General features: G+C 53.8%; 1 pseudogene; it reads right to left on the reverse strand.

Annotated features, from left to right (window-relative positions):
- Positions 1 to 11145: 11145 nt before the first annotated feature.
- Positions 11146 to 13246, reverse strand: LOC133074440 (mth938 domain-containing protein-like; annotated as a pseudogene).
- Positions 13247 to 17235: the final 3989 nt, after the last annotated feature.

A 17235-nucleotide genomic window follows, 5' to 3' on the forward strand; every position in this document is an offset into this window, starting at 1 on the left:
GCCCAAGGCCCGCCCCCGCCAGCTCCCGCTCCTGTTCCCCATCCCTGACACGACCGCTTCCTTTTTCTTCCTTCTCTTTTCCTCTGTCACCTTGCCAGCTCGGCTTCTATCGCTTCGCCTATCGTCTCTCCATCTCTTTCTCCCGAGTCTGTCTGGGTCTCTGTCTTCGGCTGTTGCTCTCTGCCGGGTTCCTCCAGCTGTCTGGGGCTCCGCTTCGTTGCTCCACATGCCCCGCCCCCTGCCCAGGCCCCTCCAATCCCGGCGGCTCGGGCCTGGCGCTCCACGTTCCCATTGGCCTGTCCGGAGCCCCCCGCCCCCGCCCGCCCGGCCCCTCCAGGTCCCTCCATTCACGCAAAGTTTGGCTCTGCGCTGCGGAGGGAGGGGGCGGCCCGGCCCGGCCCAGCTCTGCCCCCGGCCGGCCCGACCCCAGCCCCGGCCCCTGGACCAGCCCTTATCTGATCCCAGCTCCGGGTTTAAGAGTCCTGGCCCTGCCGGTCGCGCAGCTCCGTTCCTCACGCCCGCCCGCCCCGTCCGTCCGTCTGTCCCGCTGCCCATCCGAGGGGCCACTCCACCCTGGACCCAAGGTAAGACCCTGGCCCTAATGAAAGAGTGCCGCCGCCTAGGCCCGGGTTCTGTTTACCTCACTCTCCGGAGATACCGGGGCCCCCAGTCCCTGGGTCCCCACCCTGACTGGCCTCAGTGGTACAGCCCTATTCCTTAGCCTCCCACCTTGGGCATCTGGGAAGGGCTCTCCAAGAAGGGAAATTTACCTAAGCTGGTCACCTCAGCGCTTTCAGCCCAGGAAGGGGCTTTCCTAATACCCCTTCCTATTGGGCAGACCTGCAGTTGCATCACAGCCTTCCAACTAATACAGTAACTACCACATCTAACCATGCATGCCCCACAGGCACTCCAGACAGCGCCCCCTTTTCCCAGGATCATCAGGTTACTCCCACTCCCATGCCCAGCCCCTTTCCCCGTCCCCATGCTGTGACACGTAGTGACACCCACACACAGCTCACACAGCGGAAGAAAGCTGTATGTGTAACTACTGCTCCGATGAGGGAGGAGTCGTAACTTGGTATGACAGGGACCCCCTGCCCACTCAATTTCTTCCCTCCACTCCAACTTGCCTCCCATTTCAAGACATACCTCCCTGTTAATAACCCCCTCCCTGCTGCAGAGTGAGACAGTTGGGAAAGTGGGGTGGTGAAGAAACCAATACAAATTTGGACCCCAAGGAGGCCTAGGCTTAAAGCCTGATGCTGTTACTTATTGATACACATTCTGGCTAAAGATTTTTAGCCTGTCTGCCTTGGTTGTGGTGCTTGAATTTTTGTTTTTCCTCACCAGGACTGCTTTAGGCATTTCTGGGTGGGAGGGAGATGATGATGGGAGATTTGGTGTCCTGTCAGGAGTGACACTTGTTTAGGAATGAGGGGGGCTTGGGGTGGGTATCAGAAAACCGGTTTGAGGAGAGACCAGCAGCTACCACTGAGTTCCATTTAGTTTCATCTTGAAACTGTCTCCCTAATCTCCAAGGATTTCTGTTTTATGTTCCTGGCATGATGGTGGGCACCATCCTGTGCTGAGGGGCAGGCTTGTTAATTCCTCACAGTATAAGCAGGGTACTAGGGACCAAGTGTAGAAGGAACCAGGTGTCCTGGTTTATAGTTAGTTCTTCAGGGAGGAGGAAATGAGGGAGGAGAGGGAGGGAAGGCGTCATGCCAAGGAGGGGAGCCAGGGCTGGGCTACAGAGGCAATAGGCACAGCCCAGGCAGTGCCAACTCCTTTTCGCCACCCTCCAGTCCTTTGGTGGTGGTGGCGCGGGAGGGAGAGAGGGGGTGTTGGGGGTGATCTGGGCCAGTCCAGCCTCCCAAAGCCCTTGCCAATCTAGGTCCTGAAAGGAGCCGCTGTTTTCTGAGCCGTCCCCCCACCCTCCACCCTGAGCGGAGCAGCCAACTTGTCTCAGTGGGTATCAAATGGCAATGACTCCACTGGTGGTGGTGGGGGGGGGGCGGACAGGGTTATGGTCCCATCCCTTCTGTGGTTCAATGCAGAATCCCACTGCTGCCCCCTACTCTGCGGGAAAAAATCTGTCTCCCCAACATTGCCCCACATGCAGTCTGTGGACACATCTGTTTGTGTGGGAGGGCTAGTTGTCAGGCCCCTGGCATCTCCCACCTCGTCCCTGTGCCCCACTGGACGGTGGGTGCCCCATATCTGCGCCTGCACCTCTGTGCACACTGGCTTGGGCTAGAAGGGAAGGGCCTGGCATAAGACCCAGGGGCCTCCTTCCCCTCCCTCCCTAGGGACCAGAAAGACTGGGACACTTGGATCTGGTGAGCTTAAATGAAATCCTCTAGGGCCACGCTGGGACTGATGGAATAAGGGGTTTAGGGCTCTGGGTGGGGGAGTGAGTCATGCAGAAAGACCCACTTGTACAAAAAGGAGAAACGGCCTCTTGCACCTTTTAGTAAAATGTTTGGTTTCTGCACACAAGATGGAAGGTAGGCTGAACCCCCTGGCATTGGTGGGGAGGGAAAGAGATGTTGGGCCACAGAGCCCCTCAGCTTTCCTGCCAAGGGTTATTTAGGACAGAACGAAGAAACTTCCACTCTCAATCCCCTCCCCAGCCAGCCTAGATTCTTCTCTTGCCTGACTGGTCAGTGCTACAGTCCCGGTTGAGGCCAAGCTGTCCAGGACGATGGTGAGGCCCTGGAAGGGGCAGAGAGAAGGGAGAGTCCAAGGCACACCGTTAAGATGAAACTGCAGAAAGATGAGAGAGATGGGAGATCTGGAATCCACTGTTTTAGCACCCAGTGAAGGGTGGTTGGAAGGGGCAGCTCTTGGAAATCAGAGCTTTCTGAGTTTACCATATCACCCCTTCTCTTCCATAGGCAGTGTTCAATGCTTTTCCTCCTTCATCCAAGTTTATTATAGGTGTTGCCACCATTTTCATGGAGACAGTGCATCTGCATGGTCCCTCTGCATCCCCTCCCACCATCAGAACCTTGAAAGGGCAGAGAGAAAGGAATTATGGGAAAAACTCTCCCGTGGGAGTCAGCCAGCTGGGAGCTGGATTTGAGGTGGTGGGGAGAAGGGAGGGGTTGGCTCTGGAATGCAAGAGAGAAGTGAGAACTGAAATGGTGGCCTGGAGAAGGAGGCTGGAAAAGCATGGGCTTGAGAAGGCTTAATTAGCACTTCAGGTCCCTGAAAAGGTGTAGTATTGAAGGAGTGGATGTGGCCAATGGCAGAAGACCTGGGGGAAGGGTTGGGGCTGCAACTTGAAGGACTTAGGCTAGATTTCAGGAAGCATGTCCATAGAAGGAAAGAGATCTGAAATGGAGTTTGGAAAAGAGAGGGAGACCACCTTGTGAACTCTAGCAAAAACAAAAAAGCTCCCAAACAAAAAAAAGCCCACCATTAAGGCTTGTGAGGGGAGTTGTGAAACTCAGAGACATGCAGGAATTACTGTAACAGGTCAAGAGGCCTCTTCTGGAAGGGAGGTGTGACCCACAGTGAGTCCCAGGGTGCATTTCTGTTGCCTGAGAGGCAGAGGCATAGTGTTAGGAGCACAGTCTTGGAGTCAGACTTCCTGGGTTTACTATCCGTCTTCTGCCGCTTCGTAGCTACACATTTCCTCATCCTTACAATGGGGCCAAAAATTATAGTTGTAGATTAAGAGACCCAGTATTTGTAAAGGGCCTGGAATGGTGCTCAACAAGTGAAAACTAAAAAGGTACAGTTGTTGGTTGTCGTGGTTCTCCCACTTATGTGACTCTTTCTACTCCATTATCTTGCCTGGCTCCTGGGCCTGCCAGAGCCCTTCCTTGGGGCTTTTTCTGAGGTCTGTCCTGGGTCTCTATCTCTCCACCCTTCTAGACTTTGGAAAGGTGGTAGAATTATCAAGTTGTTTAAGATGAGCTTCCTTTCTTCATTTCAACAGTCTGGCTACAGCCAGAGCCTGGGTCTCCACGTCCCTGGCCCTTTCTTTCCGTAAGTTTTCACCAAGCAGATGTCTTGTGTTCAACTCAAGACATGATAAATGTAACTGAGCTGTTAAACTTCCCTAAAATAGTGTCTTTCCCCATTCTGGGCAACTTATTTCTTCCAGCCAAAGATGGCAGCTTCTTTCTGTCCCCACATCTTACCCTGGTCCCCCCATGGCTCTGCCTGTCCCCTCCCTGCCCATTTTCCCCCACCCCCACAACTCCTTTCAGGTGTGTGAGCCGACCTCTTTCCTGTCCCTGATCAGCCTGTCCATCCCACTAGCCTGGGTGCCCACAGCAGCCTCCTTACGACTTTCCTGACTCCCGCCTTTCTTTCTCCTTGATTCTCTCCCTTAACTTCATGGAATCATCCCTGAAATTGTCATCATGAAGCATCAGTTTTACCTTGCCCCTTTCCTACCCAGACATCTCTATCGGTTTTCAGACTAAAGTTCCCAATCACAGTCTTCAAGCTGTTTTATACCAGCCTTTCTCCTATCCCCTCCAGCACCCCCTCTTTAGGGACCCCAATCTATTCAGACCTTGTACTGGGGGAGCATATCCCACGGCAGTGCCTGAGCCACACCCTTCCACCCTGGGCCCTCACACAGAACCATGGATCTTAACCTTGCCCCTCCTGCAAATCTCCATCCTCCTATTTCCCTATCTGCTCTATCATCTTGTACCCCTTCGTGTCAGCATCCTGCCTGTCCCTTGTCCTTTGTGTCTGTGACTTTGCCCAGGACAACCTGGGCAGTGGTAATATTGGAGGGGACATCCTGTCTCCTTCAATAACGGGGGCTCCTCTAGGGAGGGGCCTACACCCCTGTCAGATTGTGGACTCCCTGAAGCAAGCGCATCTTTTCCCTCCCCGGATCCCTCTACCCCAGGGCACAGAGTGCCTACTGACCAGCTTCATTCTAGGTTAAAAAGTCTTTCTGGTTGCTAATTCTAGGGGAGGATCCTGACTTTTAAGGCTTTAGAAGCTTAGGGGTGTCCTAGACTAGGGTGCACATTTGTGCATGCTAAGTCACTTTAGTCATGTCCAACCCTGTCAAGAATACTAGAGTGGGTTGTCATGCCCTCCTCCAGGGGATCTCCCTGACCCAGGGATCAAACCTGCATCTCTTACATCTCCTGCATTGGCAGGCAGGTTCTATCCACTAGTGCCACCTGGGAAGCCCAGACTAGGGTATACATAAGACCCTATTATCCAATTCTCCTGGGAACTGCCAGAGACATTTATCTCCTACAAAGCTCCCCATCCTGTGGAGACAGTTTCATCCTAAGATTATAGGCAGCAAATTAAGCATTGCCAGCCCAAACACAAAAATCCACATGGGTATCCACAGAAGTTTTCTCTCCTCACCAGGAAGGTCTACCTCTGCCTGATGTTGGACTTGTCAGCGGGCATCTGGATTGCAAAAGGGGCAGAGACCAGAATCCAACCTGAGACAGGCCCGTGGTCTTGAGCATACCTCTGGGCGGGAGCTTGCAGGCTAGGAGACATGTGGAGATAGTTCTCAAGTGGGGTTAGGCCTGACCTTTTAGCATTATATACTCAGCTTCACCCCTCATCCTAGTTCCAACCCCAAGACCTTTTTCCCACATCTAAATTTCCCTGGTTGATCTGCTTTAAAAAAAAAAAAAAGAAAAAAAAAGACGCAGGCAACGGCAAGAGGAGAAGGTAAGGATGTCTGTGTCTAGGGAGGTGGTTCTAAAACTTGTTGATTTCAGGACTCCCTTCACATCTTAAAAATTATTGAGTTTTGTTCATGTGGATTATATCTGCTGATAGGTTAGAAAGGAGAGCAAACTTAAAATATGTATTAATTCATTCAAAATTAACAATCAACCTGTTTTGGATGTCAACTTTAATGACATATTTTTAATGAAAAATAGCTATATTTAAAAACAAAAGTTTAGTAAGTGGCATTGTCTCCCTGTCTCCAATCTGTGTGATATCTGGCTTCACAGAAGACAGCTGGTATCTCATATCTGCTTCTGCATTCAATATGTTACAATATCACATTGATTCTGGAAAATTCTACTGAACACCCATGGAAAATGAAAAAAAAAAAAAAAAAGCAAATGACATATTAGCATTATTATGAAGATAGGTTTGGAAAAGCCCTCGGTGATCTGAATATCCTGGCTGATTTCTCTCAGCTGCCCATGGTCTTCTGAATATTTTCACTAGGGAGGCAGTATGGGATAGTGATTCATCACGTGGGCTCTGGAGACAGACTACCTACTGAGCTTTAATCTCAGTTCTACCACTTGCTAGTTGTACAACCCTGGGCAAATTATTAACATCTCTGGGCTTCAGTTGTCTTGTCTATAAAATGGAACTTTTAAATAGTGTCTAGTTTTTAGAATTGTTGAGAATTAGATGATGTAAGGCTAGAAAAGGGCCCAACATAATGCTGAATAATATGAGCTCTTAGTAAATCCCAGAGCCTTGTCCCTGAATCCACTGCCCATGGGCCCAGAAGGCAGGGTGATGCAGAACTGACCTTTCCCATGTTGCAGATGTGGGCTTCTTGAACCAGACAGAAAAAGTGATTTGTGTGAGGTCCCAGAAAAAGTTAACAGGGTTGTTGGGCCTGAACCCAGGAGTCCTAATTCTTAGTCCTGCACTCTCCCCCTCAGACTGTTTCAGTGGAGGGAAAAAACTCAAGATCCTCAGAGAGGGGAGCAGACCTTACCTTTCCCCCAGCAATCCCAAGTGTGCCATCCATGGCTAAGGGCAGAGCAGGAAGGCAGGTAGTGGGGAGGACCTCCTGGCATCAACAGCAACTGCAGAAGGAGAAAGCAAGCCAGGAGAAGGCATTCCTCAGCCCCGGTTTTCCATTGTGCCTTGCCCGGAGCACTTCTGTAAACTGGCCCCAACCCTCTCTCCTGTGGGTTCCTGACCCAGGGCAGAGGGAGTCTGTAGTCAGCAACACTGCTCCTCCGTGGTGTCCCTTTTCCTGCTCTCTGCCTGCAGCCCTTTCCCGAGCATCACTCCCTCTCCGTCTCCCAGCCCTGGGGTGCCTTTCTGCGTTGCTCCGACCCTGCCCTTTGTCCTGTGGGCCACAGGCAGTGCACGCGCCTTGGGAAGGCAGGGATGCTGCTGAAGGTGCTAGTGGAGGCCGGGGAGGGACGGGGGCGGGGGGGGGTCCCTGGCCAGGAGGAGAAGCCTCTTCCCACAGCCTGGGAAAGGGGATGAGGCAGAGGAGGAGACAGACATACATATGCTGGTGGGGGCAGGGGTAGAGGGGAGCTAGTTCCGGCTCTTCCTCTATCAGCCCGATCCCCCTGGGCTGAGCCGTAGGCACTACCTTGTCTGAAGCCTAAACACCCCGAACTCCAGGCACACACCCTGAGCAGGATTCTGGACGGTCAGGACCCACATGCAGCCTGGAGACTCTGAGACATGGCAGGCTGAGGTTTGAGACCTTGCTGCCTATTGCTTGGTTTTGCCTCTCCCACCCACACAGTTCCCTTGAATAGATGGGAAAACTGAGGCCAAAAGTGGGTGGGCTCAGACTGCGCACGTGCTTCTTCAAGAGTCCAGCCTGGGCGGAAGGATCCTGGTCTCCCACGGCACTGCCCCTCCTCCTCTCAGTCCCCCTGGCTTTTTCCACTTGGAGAGTCCTGACAAGTGGCAGGTTTGGGGGCCCTGGGCTAGTCTCCTTCCCCTGTCTCCGGGGCAGTGCCCCCAGGGGAGCCCTTGGGGGCTAAGATCTCTACAGTCTCAGCCCTGCCCCATCCCCTGCCTCCACCCACGAAGCTGGCAGCAGCGCCCCCCCTCCCCTGGGCTGTGGGACTGGGAGAGGGCCGAGGGGCTGGCCCTGCATACTAATGTCCTGCCCATTGTCAAAGCCCCTTTGTGCCCGGGAGCTCCATTGAGGCGCCTCCGGGGCGGGCACAATGGGGGCTCTGTCCCCGAGTTCCCCCAAACAGTCACCTGCTTTCAGAGCCTCCCCCCACCCCCACCCCCACCCACCCCAGTGTCCGGAGGGCCCAGTGAGCGCGGGGGAATGAGCCCAAGGCCGGGGGGATGGGCAGGAGGCGACCCCCCCCTTCCCTGGGCAGGCTGGGGAGATGGGCACTCGGTAGGGAGTGGCCCCGGCTCCCAGGGGGCGGGGCCGGGCAGTCTCTGGACGGACTTGGAATTCAGGTTCCATGAGGCCGGCCCAGGGGAAGGGGCACGCAGCCTGCCCACTCCTTGGCTCCACATGCCCAGGCACCGCGGCCGGTGGCTGCCCGCCTCTCCTCCCCCTCCCACCACGAGGCTCATATATGCAGAGACACACAGGCGCACGCTCTTGCATGCGGCCCCACACACGCTCTGGTCCGCACGTCTGAGCGGAGGCGGCGCCTGGACCCAGCAGGCCGACTCAGGCACACCGACCCACCCGCCCTCCACCCGCCCTGTGCCCCTTCCACCAGCCTCGGGCGGCTCAGCGCCAGTCCCCCGCCCCCCGCCGTGCCCTCGCTGCCCCCTGCTGCTCCAACACAGGTTATAACAAGTTTGCACTTGTGACTTCAAGAATGTAGCCCTGAGGCGGGAAATGTCCCACTGCTCCAGACCGCTCCTGCTTATATGTTAACCACAGACGCTGCCTCCGCTGAACTCTGAACAGGCTCCCCTCATCTCACTGCCCACAGAGAGGTTTGGTGGGCCCAGGACCCCCTGGCCCAGAGCTCCGCCAAACGCTGAATGGAGCAATGTGGGAAAGATTAACCCCAAGCCACCCAGACCCAGGGCGACCACCTTTGCGCCTGCCCAGGGCACTCCCAGTCACAGCCTCTTACAGCCCTGAGGTAGACGGCATCATTATTATCTTCCCATTTTACGGTAAGGCTCTGACCAGGCGGCGTGATATATCCAGGTGGCAAGACTGGGACTGTATTCTGGCATGGAGGTTTCTTGCTGCCTGGTGTTTTTCTGGATTTTTTGGGGGGGCGGGTGGGGGTTGTTGGTCACTGTCTGCCTAGGGGCTCCCTGGTTGGCTTGGTGATAAAGAATCCACCTGCAATGCAGGAGACCCAGGAGACTCGGGTTTGATCCCTGGGCCAGGAAGATTCCCTGGAGGAGGGCATGGCAACCCACTCCAGTACTCTTGCTGGGAAAATCCCATGGACAGAGGAGTCTGACAGGCTACAGTCCGTGGGGCCGCAAAGAGCCGGACATGACTGAAAGGGCTGAGTTCACACGCGCACTGCCTGCCTCTTGACTTCCTTGGATAACCTACTCCATGTGGAATTCTATCAGAGCCATCTTTTGCCCATCTTCGTTGGGAGGGGCATTTTGGGATGGGTGGTAGAGGGGAAAAAAAGGTACAAGAAGCTTAAATGGGTTTCTCAGTCTAGAAAGAACTTCAAAAGGTCACCTTGACCTCTGACTGCCTCTGGGCAGGGTGGGCCTACCTCCTTTCATTTGTTGCCTTCCAGTGAGCCCCACTCCCCTCTGCTGATTGGATCACCGGGGAGAGAAGCCACATGGCCTTCTTGGCTAGGGTTTAGGGATTGAGATCTGTATTAATTTTAAGTTCGTGACACCTGACTCTGACCTTCCCTGTTAATATCCTACGTCTGTATAAGGATCTATGGGCTTTCCTGGTAGCTCAGCTGGTAGAGAATCTGCCTGCAATGCAGGAGACCCCGGTGTGATTCCTGGGTCAGGAAAATCCCCTGGAGAAGGGATTGTCTATGCACTCCAGTTTTCATGGGCTTTCCTGGTGGCTCAGATCTGGGATCAAAGCCAGGTCTCCTGCATTGCTGGCGAAATCTTTACCAGTAGGACACTTCTATTCCTTACCCCACTGCTCATCTTGGATGCTTCCCGACTGGCTACCAGATTCAGCTTAAGCTGCATGATTCCTCTGTCTTCCTCCATGCATGAACACTCTGCCCCAGTCTTTATTCTCTGGTTCTTCCATCTCCAAGTGCTCCTTCAAATGCTCCCCGCTGGAGAAGGGGGCCTGGATTACAACTTCAGCCCCTCCGGCAGCACTCTGGCTCAGAGGAGGGATGGGGGGAAGCCACCTCGGAATCTAGTTCTGCGTCTAGTCAGTATCCTCGTGCCACCCTGCCCCCGAACTTCTACTCAGACAAGGAGTGTGGATGAGGGATAAGTGGACAGTGGGGGAAGGACGGAGAGATTCCCTCCCAGGGTGACAGTAGACCTTCCCTAGGTTTCTCTGTAAGAGGGTCAGGGATTGTTCTTCATGCTTGAAACCTGAGAAGGAAAGGGAATGGTGAGGACACTCATTGGGGAAGGTGGATCAGTTTCCTGAATACATATCAGAAGCACAGGGTACCTATAGGTTTCCATCTCCATTGAGGGTAAAAATAAGAGGAAATTGTTCAGGCAGCAGCGGGTCAATTTTGACTTAACGGGAAGCACTTCCTGGGTGTAAGGGATTACCAGGCAAAGGGGAAGGATGAAGAGAGGTGGAGGACCCGCTTCCCTTGAGGAGAAAGAGAGGCCTGGTTAAGTCTCCTATTGAACAGAGGTGGGAGGGTCTAGGAGACAGTTCCAAAGGGGCTCAGAGCCCCTGTGGGCCGTGTGATTTCTAGCTGTCTCAGAGAAACTCTCTTGATCAGCTCCACAAACCCTTCAGAGAGTGTTGTTGGATCTGCCCTCTCCTAATGGGCACCCCCTACTTGCTGTTTCTTCCAGCTCTTCTTGGTCTATCTCTGGGCCAGCTGCTGTTGGGGGAGGACGGGTTAGGGTTTGGATTAGGTTCCTGAGGCCTGCTGATGACGCACTGCACACCCTGGGCTGGGGCTGTGGTTGGGGGGCAAGACCTCAGTGGCTAATGCTCCCAGGTTGGCTCTTCAGGACCCGAGGATCAAGAAAAGATCTTGTAGGAAGAGAGAGGCTGGGATGAAGAAAGCCCGGGTCATTGTCTGATTCTGGTGCTACAAGCCAGCTCTGAGACTGTGGGAAAGTTACTCAGCTTTTCTGGGACTTGGCTTCCTCTTCGGTGGGATGAGGGGATTGGACAAGATGACCGTGGGGGCTTCCCAGCGCCGACATGCCGTGACGGTACAGCGGTCAGAGGAAAAGCACAGACCTCGGTTTCAGCGGGCCTGGGTTCACCTTTCAGTCACCTCCTCCTCACTAGTGGCCCTCCTGGGCGAGTCTGGTTCCGCCCATTCACATGAGGGCAATGGCATCACCCAGCTCCCAGGGAGGATACAGGACGATGTAGCGTGCGAACACGCGGCACATGGCCTGGCTCATCGTAAGGACCGAGGCGGGGAAGTCCACAGCACACGGGAGCACGGACGAGGGGAAGCAACTCACCTGAGGCTGCGGGCACCCAGAAGGGCTTCCCAGAGAAACTGACATCCACACTGAGGCTTGAAGGAGGGGTAGAGAGCGACCAAGGGGTGTGGGGAAAGGAAGGGAGCTTCACCGAAGAGGCCCCACTGTTGGCTGAGAACTGTCGGTGAGAAAGAGCATGGCCCGTTCAGGCTCTGGGAGAAGCTCAGTGTGGCTGGGGGACAGAGGCCGTGTGTGAGGGGCACATGGGGGGCCAAGAACACTGATGCTGGAGAGGGCAGCAGAGGGCAGCTCATGACACACTCTGACCTGCCTGGAATCCTAGGAGCTTGTGAGTTGGGGTCCCTCCACTTCTGTTGCATCTTCCTTTTCCTACTTTTCTTTTTCCCAAGCTCAGTCCTCTTGTCTTTGGTCATGTGGGTACATGGAAGCACTGGGCTCCCCAAGAGGACCTGGTTGGTCCAGGGAGAAGCTCTGGCCCCCAGCTATCTGACTTGGGACCAGCCTGGGGTCCAGGTCTGGAGTTTTCTGCCTCTCTCCTTTCCCATCATCAAAAGGTCTGCTTTCTGCTGAAGATTCTGGATTTCTGGCATTGAGGCTCCCTGTGTACCCACGGAGGACCTTGGCTGCCGCACTGCCCCCTCATCATATAGAGACGTGAGAGTGTTGGTGGAGGTGGGCTGACGGCAGTGCGGGGTGAGCACGGAGGGAAGCTAGACAGAAGACAGGCCTTCAGCCTGGAGTAAAGGCTGATGGGGAGACCGAGTCAGTGCCCTCCACTGTGCAAAGGCTGACGCTGTCATGGGAAACTCGGAGGAAGGACTTCCCAAGGATGAAGCAGGTCACACGCCAAAAAGGGAGCCTGAGGGAGGGAAAAGAAATGTACAATATCAATCCTATGGGTTCTTTTAAAGCCAAGAACTACTTAGCCAAAGCTCTGTACTAGGCACTGAGGAGGTTACAAAGATGAACACTGCACTGGTCAGGAAGCAGTTCAGAAATGATTCTTCTGGGACTTTCTTGATAGTCTAGTGGCTAAGACTCCATGCTTCCAATGCAGGGAGGCCCAGGTTCCATCCTTTGTCTGGGAACTAGATTCCACATGCTGCAGCTAAGACCCAGAGCTTCCAAATAAATAAATAATTTAAAATAAAAGAAATGATTCTCTTGACTGGGACGGTGAGCATGATCCTTCCTGGGAGTGGAACAGATAAAAAGGCCCCTCTGGCAGCGTCTCCTGAGGATGCTTCCACACTGGGGGTGACGCTCATGCCTCCTCTGCTGCCTACATTGCCTCTTGGAGCCTCCACTGACTGGGCCCAAGGCCTCCCTCCTCACTAGCCGCACAGTGTCTAAGGTCCCAGACAGGAAAGGGGACCGAGAAGGGGACCCGCAGCCAGGAGGTGGTCAGCCTCCCTGTTATCTCTCAGGTGGGAAGTCGCACTGGTCCCAGGACCCTAAGAACCCAGTCCCATCAGCCTGGCCTCTCTCTGGCATCCCAGACCTGCTGGCAGCTCAGTGGCTCCCTGGCCTCCACCCCAAAAACCTTATTTCCTGGGGCCTGGCATCCTGGGCTCTTTAAAAAATTTCAAACAGAATTTGTTTTATCATTGCTTAGTGACTTATTCTTTTAAAGCTCCATCAGCAGGGGGAATGGAGACCACTTCCGCCCTGACACCTTGGGTAACCAAGGCATTATCATCCTTTGGACCCGCACCTCAGTGCCTTGTTTCCTGAGGTACTCCACAGTTAATGGGGGTACCTTCCAGGCCTCAGTCATTCCCTGGCCAATCACAAGGATCTGCACACCCTTCTTGACAACTTCCTGCTCATCTGTAGTCTGCACACCAGGAAAATTCTCAGTTTCTGTTAAGACGTCCCCCTGGCCACACTTTGTAGTCCTTATAGATTTTGGTAGAGCCTGGTACTTCACTTGCCCCCATGAGAGGGTAGCAATTTCAGGTGAAGACATAAGGAACTTAACTGAAATCCAGTGTGCTCTCTTCAGAGATGCCTTTTGAAGCAGCTGTGTGCTTTACCCCTCATCCTGGGCTCTGAGCAGCCTGCCAGCTGCCTGGAGCCATCAAGGCTGGGGTGGGGGGTGGGGAGCAGGAGGGCCAGGGGCTGCAGGGCATGATGGAGGAACTGGATTCCATTGGGCATCCCTCACTGAACACCTTTCCTACCGTTTGGCAGGGTGAATGAGTTTGGAGGGAGCTTCACCTTGGGAATTACAGGGAAGCAGGATGAAGGAGGTGGGCTGAAAGCCTCCTCCAATTCCAGGGCTGTAGTAAGTCCTACTTCATGAAGCACTGTTACCCGGGAGAAAGGACAAATAAGAAAGGGGGAGCTGGAGCACCGTCAAGCCCGAGGGGGTGTGGAAAGGCACCGTGAGTAAAGGTCCACGGGACTTGGAGAACAGAGGGTCCAGCTTTGCCATTATATAAACATCAGCAAGTTACTTTACCTCTCTGAGGCTTCGTTTCTCTAATTTGGTAGATATTTTTCTTTCATCTGCAAAGTAGGCTAATAATAATACCTTATATTTACATAAGGGCCTTAGAGATCTCACAGACTAACTCCTGTAATCCCAACCACACAATGGAAAGTTTTATTGCCTCCTTAGGTGCGGAAATGGAGCCCTAGAGAGATGAGGAGATTGATTGGAGTTCCCATGCCTGGTAAATGGCACAGACCAGGATGGCAAATAGTGGGAAAGAAGAATAGATAGGGACCTCTGGCTGTGACTCAGACCTGCCAAGATAACAAACAGGTTTCATTTGTAAGGCTAACTGCATTGGAAAATGGCTCTCTGTATCACCATGTTGAGAAAGATTCTGAGGCTCAGTGAGAAAAAAAATGGACTGTGATGAACTGGTGATATCTTTGAAGGGCAGGGGGTGGAGTAAGTGACGGCCCACCTGCAGTATGGTTGGCATCCCCAGCCAGGAGTCAGACCAGGGTTTCATGTCTAAGTCCTTTCCCCATACTAATCAGTTAGGTGAAGGTCAAAGGCACCTGCTTAAAAGAGAACTAAGATATAGCCTCTGCCTTCAAAGAGCTCACCATCTCTCAAGGACAGGGGAGTACTAAACTGATGATGTGGTAAAACATCCCAGGAATGTAGAGGGCATCTAGAGGGCATTCTCAGTGGAGGGGCCTGCTTGATAAAAGCTTGGGGGCCATGCAAGTGGGGTGCAGGCTGCATTTGAAGAGCCAATGGCAGTTCTGTATGGCTAGAATATGAGGTCCGAAGGGGAAAAGAACCAGAGGGAGAGGCTGTGAAAATCAGGGTGGCATCAGATGGGGAAGGATTCAGAATGCTATGTCTAGATGTTTGGGTTTTATTGCAGAAGCTGTGGAACTCCTTGAGGATGGAAAGCCAGAGTGATGGGATGTAACTGTTGTTGAAAGGCGCTGCTGCGGCTGAGATGGTGGAGGTGAGGGAGGCGAGGCTGGGGGTGGGGAGACAGAAGATCATTGCAGTGTTTCAGGTGAAAGAGAACTTGGGCAGCCTCAAAGGAGACGGAGAGAAGCCCACAAAGGCAGAACTGATAAGACCTAGTGAGCCGCTGGGTGGGGGGCAGGAGAGAAATGGAGGGTGACTCTAAGGTTGCAGCTTGGGCACTGAATGGGTGGTGATTCTGCGAACAAGAGGGGAAGCACAGAAGAGACCTGGTAAAACTGTTACCTCCAGTTAGAGGGAGCCTGTAAGGGTTGGACCTAGGGGGCAGAGGTGAGGGGAGATCCGTGGGAGTGGCTGAAACAGCCGAGCCGAGGAAATGGGAGCAGAGTGGTTAGAGATGAGAGCCACGGAGGATCCCTGAGAAACATCAGTAAGTCAGGGTCAGCGAGAGGCCACAGCAAGAGAGATGGGCCAGATGTAAAGAGACAGGGAGATGGGATTTCCCTGGTGGTCCAGTGGTTAAGACTGCACTTCCAATGCAGGGTATGCAGGTTCAATCCCTGGTCGGGGAACTAAGATGCCACAAGCCATACTGTGCGGCCAAAAAAATTTAGAAAAGGAAGAAGAAGAAAAGAGAGAGAGAGGGAGGAGAGAGCCTGGAGGACCACCTCAGAGAGTGATGGTGAGACCCTCCACACAGCCTGTACTGACCCATCCAGTGCGCTAGGTACACCTGTGTACTTATCTAACTCTCCCAACGCCCTGGTGAGGTCGGTGTCATTAGACCCTTTTTTTTTTTTGCAGATAAAGGAAAAGGAAACTCAAACAGTGTAAGTGATTTTCCCCAAATCCCAAAGCCTAGACGTGGCAGAGCTACTAAGAGCTAATCAAGGTCTCCAGATCAGTGGATCCCCATCATATCGCAGTTGAGAGTCAAAGGAGAGAGTGTCCGGAACGGACAGGCTGGTCATCAGTCTCACATGATGCAGAGACTGCTGGGGTCAAGGGCTGAGAAAACGCCCTTGGATTTGATGACTGGAAGTTCAGCTGTGACCTTGGAGACAGCTTCCTGGAGCTCTAGCTGCCACTCAGCTGACTGTGAGGATCAAGTGAAATTGCTTCTAACATGCTTTGCAGAACACAGAGCCTGGTAGTGTGAAGGAGACTGGTGCTCTTGTTTTTATTGTTATTAAATATTAATAGGTTGGACCACTTGAGATTGTTGACATTTTAAAAAATGGGTAATTTCGTATGGTTTAAGCTAATCGTAAAAGGAGTGGGCTGGGGTGGAGGTAGGGTGGCCAGACAGGAGCAGCCCAGCTGCCCTGGGCACAGGCAGTCTCCTGGGGCTGGGGTGCCCTGCCCCCTGGTGGTGGGAAGGTGCGCTTCAGCACAGACCGCGGCGGGCTGTCGGGGGCAGGTAACCTGGTGAAGCTTGAATTCGCGGAGCCCTCTCATCTCTTCTGCTCCCCTCCAGCCATCTGTAGTCTAACCAGCACCCTCTGTGCTAAGTGCAGCTAGGCATGGGGGTGAACTCTCCCAGGGGGCCTCTGTCTGGAAGAATACTTCTAACTTCCAAACTAGGGTGATCCTCTCAACTAGTATCATTGAGGATCAGTTGGGTTCTATGGGGAAGCTCAGGAACCGAGGCCAGGTGGTGACTGATTAAAGAGTCAGGGCAGGCTGACACATGAACCAACCCCTTGGTCATCGCCAGCCCGGCTCCTCTGAAACCTCCCCCAGTGTCCTTGGGGACCTTTTCGGTGCCTCAGGTCTTACCGATGACAATGAAATAACAATGACAACAGATGCTATTTGTGTTAATGCCAGTGCTTCTGAGCGCCTCAGCTGTGTCTTAGCGCCTGATTTTTCTGGTGCTTCAGTCGAGGTGAGGAGGGGTGGGTTAATATCTCTGAGACGTTCTTCTGAGGTGAGGGCCCAGACGGGGCCAGGCCGGGAGGCTCCCGGGATGGCTGGAGCTGGGGCTGAGGAGGCCCTGGTGCATCCTTTGTCCTCAGCTGAACTCCGCGTGGTGCCAAGCTCCTCACACAGGCCAGGACGTGCTGCCCTGCAGCCCCACACAATGGGTAGGGGCAGACGCTATGGCCGGGTGGTGACTCACAGAGGGAGCGCACGCCGGGGGCAAGGGGAGGCAGGTGCATCAAAGAGGCTGCACGTGCCAGGAAGTCATCTCCCTCTCCAGCTGGGGAAGGAGGTCCCCGAGGAGCCATCCCCCCTCCCCCCGCCCCGGTAGTTCTTTGCAGGAACTGTTCCCTTCTCCTATGGGACAGAAGTCACTGCCAGGGAATGGGGCGGAGGAAGGGGCTGTGGTCCTAATCAGCCCACACTGGCTGGGGTGGCGTCTGGACAGAGGAGAACATCTGACGTGGCTCCATCTCTGTGTTCCTCCCTCTTTTGACCGGAAAGCACATGGAGGGTCAGAAGGGCCAGATGGAGGTCACAGGCTCCCAGGAAATGCTTTGAAGGCTTTTATCCTTTCTTTTGATCAGACTATGAGAACTTTCCAAACGTTGACACAAGGGAAGAAAAGCCTA

The sequence above is a fragment of the Dama dama genome, chromosome 20 (genome assembly GCF_033118175.1).
Source record: "Dama dama isolate Ldn47 chromosome 20, ASM3311817v1, whole genome shotgun sequence".
Taxonomy (NCBI): domain Eukaryota; kingdom Metazoa; phylum Chordata; class Mammalia; order Artiodactyla; family Cervidae; genus Dama; species Dama dama.